Genomic DNA, 11,586 nt, shown 5'->3' on the forward strand with positions numbered 1-11,586 from the left:
GAGCACCCAATCTTATTTGAAATACCACGACCACATTCATAAAAATAAATGTCTGTTAAGTGCTTTCTGTTTTCCCAACAGTCAACTGAAAAGAGAGCAGACGCTACAACCTGGAAATCTGGAAATCTGCCCAATATTAAACTAACTTTTAACATGCTTTTATTTTAAATCTAACTTTAAAAAATTGTTTTGTAAGCCTCTCCTTTTCCTTGGGCGCTTTTGATATAATTTCTTGTTGTGGTAAATATCTGGTGATCAGAGACACTAGGAAAGAAATCTTACCAACCAACATTAGCCTTCAGTAAAGATACAAATGGATTTAGAAACCATATATTTAATGGTCTAACTATATCTAGGAAGCATCAGCTTCTGACTGAAGACTAATTATGAAGTGAGCCAGGTTTCCACTATCAGTTGTACAGAAAAGTAAACAAATGAGAAGGGCTTGATTCTGCTCCCACTGAAATCAGATTAGGAGCAGGCCCTAAGCTAAGAAACCTGTTTTTTCCCCCTGTTTGCTTTACAACTATATGTTTTCACCAGTTCCATAAGTTATGTTCTATAACCAATAAATAAATAAATAATAAAAGAAGCGTATATACTACAGGGTCCTATGAATAAAGAAAATCTTAACTGACAATAGATATTTCTGCTGATTGAACTATGTAATTTTTACGAACACCTAAAATTACTTCTTGTACCGAAGTGGCATTTTTAAGAGAGCACTAGACTTATTTTAGGACCATTTGCTCCCAACATCATCTTTTCTGTTTGATACATGATGGAATTTACTTGCATTTTACATAGCTCTTTTGAAATACTGTAAAGCAGAGAAATCTAAAAATTGGTTTATTTAAAAAAGTGTGCTATATTATTTCTTCAAAAGTCTCTGCCAACTCGTTTTGTTTTTTTGTTTTTAAAAAATGGAAATGCTAGTTTGTGACCTCCAATTTGCAACTTGTTGTGTTTAAAGAAATTAAAGAGAGTACATGGTTTACCCAGGAACTTGTGTGATCGTGCCCTCTGCACAATCATTTATGCACTTTAGAAAAAGCAATCCACTATTTTACAAGAAATGAGGACCATATGTTTGGCTTCCACTGGGTTTCAGAGATCAAGTTTGCATAGTTACGCCACCTGAGTGATGTTATATGAACTATAAGAATTGAACTAGAAATTTAAAAAAAAGATATCTGTACAAGAGTACTATTTATAATCAAATGCATCTTTTTGGGATGTGGGAGAATGTTTTATTTCACAAATGGTTAAAATTTAACACATTAGGAATTTCTGATATTCCATGCTGATCTTTTCAAAACCTTTTAACACACCAGAAGTCATTCTTGGTTTAACTTGTAATTCAAATAAATAAAATAAGCATTATGATGTAAACATCTAATGATCAAATACATAAAGTTGTGCAAATGGGGCTGTACAAACTGGAAAATGAAACAAAAGTACACAAGAACATTTTAGCCTAGGGGTGACAAATGAAATACAAGTTTTTCACTGAACCTGTGTCTTTCGTCGCTAAAAACTGTAGCTAAAGTAAACATTTGCTGTGGTCTGTGTAATGACACCAATGGGAGCCATTTTAGTACCATTATCAATTAGCAACCTCTCCTTCACCAGGGACATCCCAAAAAGCATCAAGGAAGCACTGCCATGCACTCACTCATTCTTATATTCCCAGAAGCAGCCAGATAACCAAGTATGAGTCTCAAACTTAATTTTTCACAGTGCAAGTCTAATAATTGGTCTCAGATCTAGATTAAGAGAATTTCAGTTGTAAAGACAAGATCTTAAAGTGTCTGCTTATACATTTAAAATCCATTTGCTTCAGACTTTTCTTGGTCACTGCTCCCTTGACAGCATATAAGCTGCTCCTTCTGAAGGAAATCAAGGATATTAGGGCTTCCCTGTGAATAAGGGAAAAAACAGTGTGCAATGCCACAATCTTGTCTGACAAAATATTACATTTCTGCTCTCTTCCACCAGGCCAACTTCAAATTTAATGTAAGGAAACTGAAGTTCACAAACCAGCAGAATACAGTACCTAGAGAGGTTTCAGAACTAAAGTTCAGTACTTCCCTTTGTATGTTAACAGAAGTATTGCTACTTCCACTGGCTTCTGTACTTTTACTATATCCCCAAATACAATTTACAGAGATACAGAACTTCCTTTTGTCCAAGAGCTCTCCAAGTTACAGTAACACCATCTTCACATTTAACCTTATGCTTAATTGTACCATCTAATCAAGTATATTGAACTATGACAACATTCAAACCGTAGACATTTTGATCAACTACTGTGAAATCCATTTATACAACTGATAAAGGCCAATTAGTGCAAGATTCCAAAATAAAAAGTCCCAACACAAATAAAGATGGTACAGTACATTAACAACCCCTTCTTACTAAAATGATGAAAACTTCTCATCCAAACATCAAAGAATGATTAAAAAAAATTGTGATAAAAAAAATTGCACTGTTAAATAATAATAGAACACCAATTTAAATTCATTATAAATATTTTTGGATATTTTTCTACATTTTCAAATATATTTATTTCAATTACAACATAGACTACAAAGTGTATAGTAGTCACTTTATTTTTATTACAAATATTTGCACTGTAATAAAGATAAACAAAAGAAATAGTATTTTTTTTTCAGTTTACCTCATACAAGTACTGTAGTGCAATCTCTTTATTGTGAAAGTGCATTACATGGGGAAAGGGGGGGAGGGGCGGAAATTAGAGGTAGGACCCCGTAAAAGGAAACAAAACTTGTCTGTCTTAGCGATTAGCTGAACAAGAAGTAGGACTGAGTGGACTTGTAGGCACTAAAGTTTTACGTGTTTTATTTTTGAGTACAGTTAAGTAACAAAAACAAATCTATATTTTTAAGTTGCACTGCAACAACCAAAAGGTTAATTTTTCAGTATCTTTTGCGAATACAGCAGAGATCGCTCTAACTTTTATGCCATTGGAGCTATTAGTCCCTAAAATCTCTAACACTTCACATGTTGATGTGCCCTAGAACTCAATCTACACTTGGGAATTTTAGGAACAAATTCCTACTGGGTGCTACCACTGGCTTCTGTAGACAAGATTCCAAGATCTTTCAGAATTACCACCACTGAGTCAATTAAACCTGTGACATGACATTTTTAAACAACTGTCAAAGGTTTAATTGGCATAATGGCAAACAGAACTGGAAGTCTCTACTTAGTCTCACAAGAGCTATCACAAAAACAGCTGAAAAGGGGTAGCAGCCTTACAAAGTCTTTTTTAAAACTCCCTAGTGTGACCCTAAAGTCAAAGATCAGTTTACATCAATTATGAACATACAAATTACACCTACAAGGACTGGATGCCCTAGGTGAGAAGAGAAGAATGCAGTTATCTGAGAGAACACCGAGCTACAGTTTGTGAATGAAACAGAAAAGGTGATCCGACAGTACAACTATACTCCCCTTGGCACTAGATTAAAAGCTACTAGTTTCCACAGAGTATCGGATCTGTAATCTATCTGCTGTACACCCATTAAACTGAAAACAAAATTTGTTTTAATAAGGCACATCAGAAATTTATAAAATGTCTTGAGTTCTAACTGGATAAAAGGTCTATGAGGTCTGATGGCAAAGCAGCATCCTTCATTAGCAGTATAAGATACTTCTGAAATTACATTTGAAACAAAAGATAGCAGGGAATAACTAGCATGTCAAACATAACTATTAATGGGCAACAACAATGCAGATATAAACCCTGAAATCCCAGCCTGATCAAACCTTATAAAAAATGGTTCCCTACCTTTCGTAACTTGTTCTTCGAGATGTGTTGCTCATGTCCATTCCAAGTAGGTGTGCGCGCCACATGCATGATCATGGGAAGGTTTTTCCCTAGCGGTACCCGTCGGGTCAGCTGTCGAGCCCCCTGGAGTGGCGCCTTCATGGCTGGGTACATATGTCCCTGCCAACCCACCACCTCTTAAGTTCCTTCTTGCCAGATACTCTGACATAGGGGAGGCAGATGGGTCTTAGAACAGAGATGAGCAACACATGTCAAAACAACAGTTATGAAAGGTAGGGAACCATTTTTTTTCGAGTGATTGCTCACGGCAATTCCAAGTAGGTGACTCCCAAGCAATCCCCCGGAGGAGGGGTCGGAGTTCACCGAGTTGCAGACTGTAGCACAGCTCTACCAAATGCAACATCGTCTCTAGCCTGCTGCATGATGGCGTAGTGCGACGTAAAGGTATGAAGAGACAACCATGTCGCCTCCCTGAAGACATCCTGAATGGGGACCTGCGCCAGAAATGCTGCAGATGAAGCTTGCATTCTCATGGAGTGCGCCATCAATGTTGGGGCTGGTATCTTTGCCAGGTCATAGCACGTGTTGATACAGGCCGTAATCCAAAAAGAGATTCGTTGGGATGAGACCGGCAGTCCTTTCATTCTCTCAGCAATGGCAATGAAGAGTTGTGTTGACTTCTTGAATGGCTTTGTCCACTCAATATAAAAAGCCAGCGCCCGTCTAACATTTAGGGAATGAAGCCTGCATTCTTGGTCATTAGTATGTGGCTTCGGGAAGAATGCTGGTAAAAAGATGTCCTGATTTGCGTGAAATGGCGAAACAACCTTAGGGACAAAGGCCGGGTGTGGCCGCAATTGTACCTTGTCCTTATAAAACACTGTATAAGGAGGCTCAGACATTAAAGTTTTGAGCTCAGACATTCTTCTGGCTGACGTTATAGCCACAAAAACCACCATTTTACAAGAGAGATAAAGCAGAGAACATGTTGCTAGAGGTTCGAAAGGAGGCCTCATGAGCCTTAAGAGGACCAGGTTAAGGTCCCAGGGGGCACCAGTTGCCACACCTAGGGGTACAGTCTGTCTAGCCCCTTAAGGAAGCATCCAAACATAGCAAATACCAACTGCCCCGCTGCGTGTGGGTGGAAAGCGGAAATAGCTGCCAGGTGCACCTGGACTGATGAGACTGCCAGCCCATGCTGCTTTAAGTAGAGTAAGTAGTCCAGTATAAAAGGGATTGAGGACTGTAGTGGAGGGGTGCCCTTCTGAGCAGACCAAATAGAGAACCTTTTCCACTTGACTAGATAGGTGGCTTTCAACTGCCAAGGAGAACTTCCCCAATCAAATCAGAGCACTGGTGCTCTAGTGGGTTTAGCCATGGATTTTTCACGTGGTGAGGTGGCGAGACTGCAGGTTGGGTTGCTGAAGGTGGCCGTGGGTCCTGTGTGATAAAATCTGGAATCAGGGGCAATGTCATGGGCATGTCCACCGAGAGGTTCAACAGCATGGAGAACCAATGTTGGTGGTGCCACGCTGGCACTATGAGAATCAGCAAAGTCTTGTCCTGCCGGATCTTGAGGAGGACCTTGTGGATGAGAGGGAATGGCAGGCACGCACGCATACAGCAGGCGCCCCATCCATGAGAGGATAAAGGCATACGTGATTGAGCCGGGGCTATGATTCAGGAAAGAGCAGACCTGCTGGCACTTCCTATTGCTTCGTGTCGTGAGATCCCTACCTCAGGAAGATACTGCTGACGACGCCCGGTCGGAGAGGTTTGGAAAAAGGTACTCCCACACAGACTGACTGTGAATCGAGCCACCACCGGAGGGACTCGAGAGCCCGAGGAGAAAGCATGAGCACCAGACTGTCCTGATGGTCCAGGTTTGGGCTGTACGCTTGGGCCAGCCACACCTGGAGGGGATGGAGGCTGCAGCCTTGCGTGTTGCTTAAGTGCACACTGCCATAAGCCCGAGTAATTTTAGGCAGTTTCTAGCAATCATGGTGGGGATCCAGTGGAGACCTTTTATGATGGTCTCCATGGCTAGAAAACAAGACTCGGACAGGAATGCCCTGGCCCTGGGTAGAGTCCAGGAGAGCCCCAATGAATTCTATTGTTTGAGTGGGACCCAGAGTCGACTTTGCCACATTGAGGATGAGACAGAGATTGAGGAACGTTGTACGTACCAGGCTCACAAGTTCCTCCACCTGGGTTTGGGACCAGCCCTTGATGAGCCAGTCATCTAGATATGGGAAGACTTGCACCTGACACTTTCGAAGGAAGGCCGCCGCGACCGCCATGCACTTGGTGAACACCCAAGGCACTGCCGATAGGCCCAAGGAGAGGACCATGAATTGATAATGTGTGCCGCTGACCACAAATAGCAGAAATTGTCTGTGGGAAGGGATTATGGAGATGTGGAAGTACGTGGAAGCCCTTCAAGTCGAGGGTGCGTACCAGTACCTGGATCCAGAGAGGTAATGATGGAGGCCAGGGAGACCATGCAGAACTTCAGTTTTTTCGTGAATTTGTTGAGGTTTCACAGGTCTAAAATGGGCCTGGGCCCGCGTTTGGCCTTGGAGATTAAGAAGTAGCAGGAGTAGAATCCCCTGCCCCTAAACTCCAGAGGAACCTCCTTTACCACCCCCAGCTGTAGGAGCGTTTGCACCTCCTGCACTAGAAGTTGCTCGGAAGAAGCGTCCCTGAAGAGGTACAGGGAGGGCGAGTGGGAGGGCAGGAGGGAACAGAATTGGAGAGAATACTGCAATTCTTCAGTGCTCAGGACCCAAATGGTTTGAGGTTATTTGAGCCCAGGCATGGGACAGACAGTTCACAAGGGAGGGGAAAGATCCGGGTATTGAACTGGTGCTCCGTCTTGGGGCACACCTTCAAAAGTTTGGCTCTGAGTCCAAGGTCTGCTTAGCCGAGCCCTTCCCTTGGCCGGAGGAGGACTGAGATAAGCACCTCCTTCTGCCCCACTTCCTACTGTAGTCCTGTTTAGGAGGGGCAGGGTAGAATCGTTGGGCAGTCTGGGGATCAAATGCCTTTCTTTGTGGGGCTGGTGTGTGCAGTCCCAAAGACTTGAGGGTCACCTGCGAGTCCTTAAGGTTATGCAGCCTTGAGTCTGTCTGTTCAGCAAAGAGGCTGGAGCAGTCGAAGTGCAGGTCCTGAATTGTGTTCTGGACCTCATGCAGGAGCCCTGAGGCCAAGAGCTGCATCTCATAGCTATGGCCGTGTCCCTAGTGTGGGTGGCCGAGTCAGCTCAGTCCAGGGCGGCCTGAAGAGAGATCCTGGCAACCACCTTTCCCTCCTCCAGAACCGCTCCGAACTCCGAGCGGCAGTCAGCTGGGAGTAATTCCTGGAATTCGGCCAGAGAGCTCCAGGAATTATAAGCATAGCGGCTCAGGACCGCTTGCTGATTCGCTATGTGAAGCTGGACCCGCTGGTGGAGTAGACTTTCCGACTGAAGAGGTCTAGCTTCTTAGCGTCCTTGGATTTGGGGGTAGGCCCCGGTTGCCCCTGGCGCTCTTTGTGGTTCGCTGCCTCCACCACCAGGGTCCCCAGAGGTGCTCATACCCCTTAGAAGGCACAAAGTATTCACGTTCTGCACCCTTGGCTGTCGGCGAAACAGAGGTGGGCGTGTGCCACATAGCCTTGGTGGTATTCTGTATGGTTTTGATGAGGGGCAGAGCCACCCTCGAGGGCCCTTCAGGGGCCAGTATATCCACCATGGTATCCGTATCCTCAGAGACCTCCTCTGCATGCAAGTTCAGGTTCTGGGCCACCCTCCTGAGCAGGTCTTGATGGGCCCTAGTGTCCATAGCGGGAAGAGTGGTGGAGGTGCCTGCTACCACTTCATCTAGGGAGGACGAGGATGATGTCCTCGGAGGCACGGGGTCCTCTTGCCCCTCCGGCTCATGGGGATCCCCTTGAGAGGTGCAGGAAATGACACTAGCACCCAGTGCCACAGCTGCTTCAGTGCGGATGTCCTCATCAGCCTGGGCTTGTGCATCCCTACCCCAGGGAGGCTCCTGGGCTACAGACGTGGCCGATGGAGTGATTAGTGCCTCCGACACCACCTACAGGGACCTGGAACCCGGACCCTGGACTTGGCCATAGGCCGATGGTGTCCAGAAGGACCACTGTATCGGTCCCTGCCACTGCGGTGGCCAGGACATTACAAGCACTGGCTGCCCTTCATCTTGCCTAGGGCAGTGACGAGAGCGGTGCCGGCTCTGCCTGGAAGGAGTCCGCCTCCGACTCCGAGGAGAAGTCTGAATCTGACCAGGGCGGTGCAGATCTTTTTTTCTTGTGCAGCACCAGCGACTGTGAGCAGTGCCTCGCACTAGAGTTGGTCCTGGGTGCCAGGGAATGGCAGTGCCATGGCCCTTTAGATGAGTCCTTCCTCGGTGCTGAGTCCAGCGCGCTGCACACTGAAGCACCTGGCACTGGTTCTGATGCTGCCTGGGGCGGTTGGGGTTGAAGAGCTGACCCCATTAGAAGAAGCTTTAAGCAAAAGTCCCACTCCTTAGCTCTGGGCTTAAAACCCTTGCAGATTTTACACCTGTCAGACTGGTGTCCCTCTCCGAGACACTTTAGATAGGAATCGGGTGGGTCTCCCTTTGGCATAGGCTTCAGGCAGGACCTGCATGGCTTGAAGTCCTGAGACCGAGGCATGCCCCAGTCCCCAGGACGGGAACAAAGCAGTGTGTGTGTGTGGGGTAACCCCCAACTAAAACTTAACTATAACTTTCAAACTATTTACAGAGAGAAAGGGAGAGTCCACTAGGGAATCTCTTGCTAATGCAAGAGAGCTGCTCCAACCATCGCCACTGGCGGTAAGAAGGAACTAAAGAGGCGGTGGGTTGGCAGGGACCTATATACACGGCCATGAAGGCGCCACTCCAGGGGGCTCCACAGCTGACCTGATGGGTACCACCAGGGAAAAGTCTTCCGAAGATCGTGCATGCGGCGCGCACAAACCTACTTGGAATTGTCATGAGCAATCACTCGAAGAAGAATTTCAGTTAACATATACAGCTAGAACTCTCACCCTAGATAAAAGACATTTTAAAAAAATGTTTGGTTTCGGATATTATGTAAATAGTTATATTATAGTAATGCCCCAAATCGGGGTTGTTGTCCTAATGTAATGGATGCTGTACAAAAACATAGAAAAGATGCATCCATGCCCTGAAGAGCTGTTACGTTTTTTCGGTTTAGCAGCTGATAATTTTCAAATAGTTAAACTACTATTACACTTTTTCCATGAATGTGTGAAACAGATATCTATACCATGTGAACTCTTTCAGATAATAGATGCATCCTTACAGAACTGTAAGGTCAGCACGCCTTTTTTTTTTTTTTTTTTTTAATTATTACTTTGTACATTTGTTTACAATCACTAGATCTGTGGTCCTACATACTTGTGATACTAAGCCACTGGAATGTATTACTAAACATTAACGGAGTTCTCCCTTCTTCCATCAGCATTGCAAAAGTTTAAGAGCCTACTTCCATGCAATTTCAGTGAAAGAAAAACACACCACCTTTCAGTTTCTACAGTATTCCACTTTTGAAACTACCAGTACCAATATTCCATTCTCACATTCAGCATCGCTATCCTTTTATTTAACCTCAAATTGGAAATGTAACTCAAAGAAATAGTGATCACATCTGAAATTACACTGTGAACCTATGGGTAGAGCAACTACCCTGTGCATATTATTATAACTCATGAAAAATATTTTTCAGCATTTTAAAACTATAAAGTCACCTCCAAAAATTGGATCCACAACTGGAATTACTAACTTTAATGCATGTGACACTGGCTACCATCTAGGATTTTGTTTATTTTTTTTAAATATGTAAATACTTCCCCCTAATTTGTTTCAATATCACTAAACTTTCTATTTGGAAGTATGTAACTAAAATGTCTTAACAAAATTAATTTTTTGTATATATAGCTAACATAGTACAAGATGAATTCCCATAAATCCATGGTCAATATATTATGGCAAAGATAGTTGTTACATTGGCTAAGCAGTCAATTTGTCAGGGAAAAATCAATTTGTGCAATGGAGTGTCTAACAGATTGATGCATTTTCACTATGTTGGAAGAGGAGAGAAAAGAAATTTTTATATTATAAAAGTCTATGTGCCAACTACAGGACACTACACAAAAAAAACCTCTGCCATGCTCTAGGTTGGCAGGTCAGAGTGAGCTCTTCCTGGATCCACACTCCCTACCTCAGGTTGGTGCTTTGTAAGCCTGTTTTAAGTTTTTTGTTTTTTTTTGTTGGGGAGAGGACAATATAAAATGCTTTTGTTTGCTCTTTGGGAGAGACCTCAAGAGCTATTCTTCTGACACTTAGAGTACCTGATATCCAAACAGGAGAGCACTTTATGATTGCAAACAGACAGGGCAGGGGAGCCTTTATGTATATATAATTAGAAACAAGATAAAAATGTGTGGATTACATAAAGGGTATCGTACTAACACCAAAATAAAGTCAGACAAATCTACCGTTTAAGTTAGGTGAATATCTGTACTTGTAACAGGGTGCTAGTCCTTCGGGCACATGTGTGGAATGGGATGGCCTAGCTATGTTGGTTACTGATGTGATTCCTATTTTCCCCCTTCCCCAAGACACATTCCTAACTGACAAAGCTATGCTGGCAAAATTTTTAAGTGTAAACATAGCCTGAGAAGAGTCCTGTGACCACAGGATGAAAGCAAGACCGCTGCTATAGAAGAGGCAGCCTACTCTCAAGTAAGGGAGAGACCAGAGTCTTGGCAAGACCTGGGGAAGTGGGGCTCCGGACAGCAACCAGGCCTGGGAAATGGAGTCCACGAGCCAGACCAGATCCAAGAATTCTTAGAAGGGAGTACAAAAAGAAACCCGAGAAAGGGTTAGGATAAAGGGCCTAAGAGGAAGGCCAGGTGATAAGAACAGGAAATACCTCCAAATGTTGCAGATGGACAAGGCTGAAGTGGATGACTGCTTCATTATTTAGGGTCTTGAGGCTGGAGAGCCCCACACCTTGGGGCAGAAAGGACTCAGCCTGGAGGGAAGGACTAATTGTGAAACTGCTGACCAGTGAAGGAACTGTTTTCATCTTGCAAAACCAGGAGAACTGTTTGTGTTGTACCTTAATAAATTAGACACCAGGAAAGGAGATTTTACTCCAAAATGCATTGTGTGAGAGTTCTGAGGCATGAATGACTACTTATTCTATTCCCAGACAGTGTAACATACTTATCACGTTTTCTTGAATTTTATTAATAATGATTTCTTGAAAGCAAACTGACCAAGATCACTAGACCTAGGTTTTCCTTATTTAAAAATTATGTAGATTTGATACTGCAAGTATAAAAATGCTTTAGTGCTCTTCTGCTCCCAACCTCCCACTTAGGGTGACCAGATAGCAAGTGTGAAAAATCGGGACAGGGGGTGGGGGGTAATAGGAGCTCATATAAAAAAAGCCCCAAATATCAGGACTGTCCCCACAAAATCAGGACATCTGGTCACCCTACTCCCACTTGACATATTAGAAGCCCTTACAGGATGCCCTACAACAAAACACTGTTAGGTGCATGGTAAATGGAGAATTGGTAAGAAACTGATCTGAATTCAAGAGATTAGACACAGCAACTAGGCATTTAAGAAATATGAGAAATATTTTGACAGTGTCCTTTTAGTAAAAACTATTTCTTATTCAGGGGTGTGTGTGTGTGTGTGTGTGTGTGTGTGTGTGTGTGTGTGTGTGTG

The 11,586-nt window shown here is 43.6% G+C and overlaps 1 protein-coding gene across 1 annotated transcript in view; it reads right to left on the reverse strand.

The window, feature by feature from the left end:
• The window catches only part of SPRED1 (sprouty related EVH1 domain containing 1), a 99,070-nt gene that overhangs the window by 46,663 nt on the left and 40,821 nt on the right, over positions 1 to 11,586 (reverse strand). The gene's annotated exons all lie outside the window — the stretch shown is intronic.

The sequence above is a fragment of the Terrapene carolina genome, unplaced genomic scaffold (assembly GCF_002925995.2).
Source record: "Terrapene carolina triunguis isolate 2854851 unplaced genomic scaffold, T_m_triunguis-2.0 Scaffold96, whole genome shotgun sequence".
Classification (NCBI taxonomy): domain Eukaryota; kingdom Metazoa; phylum Chordata; order Testudines; family Emydidae; genus Terrapene; species Terrapene triunguis.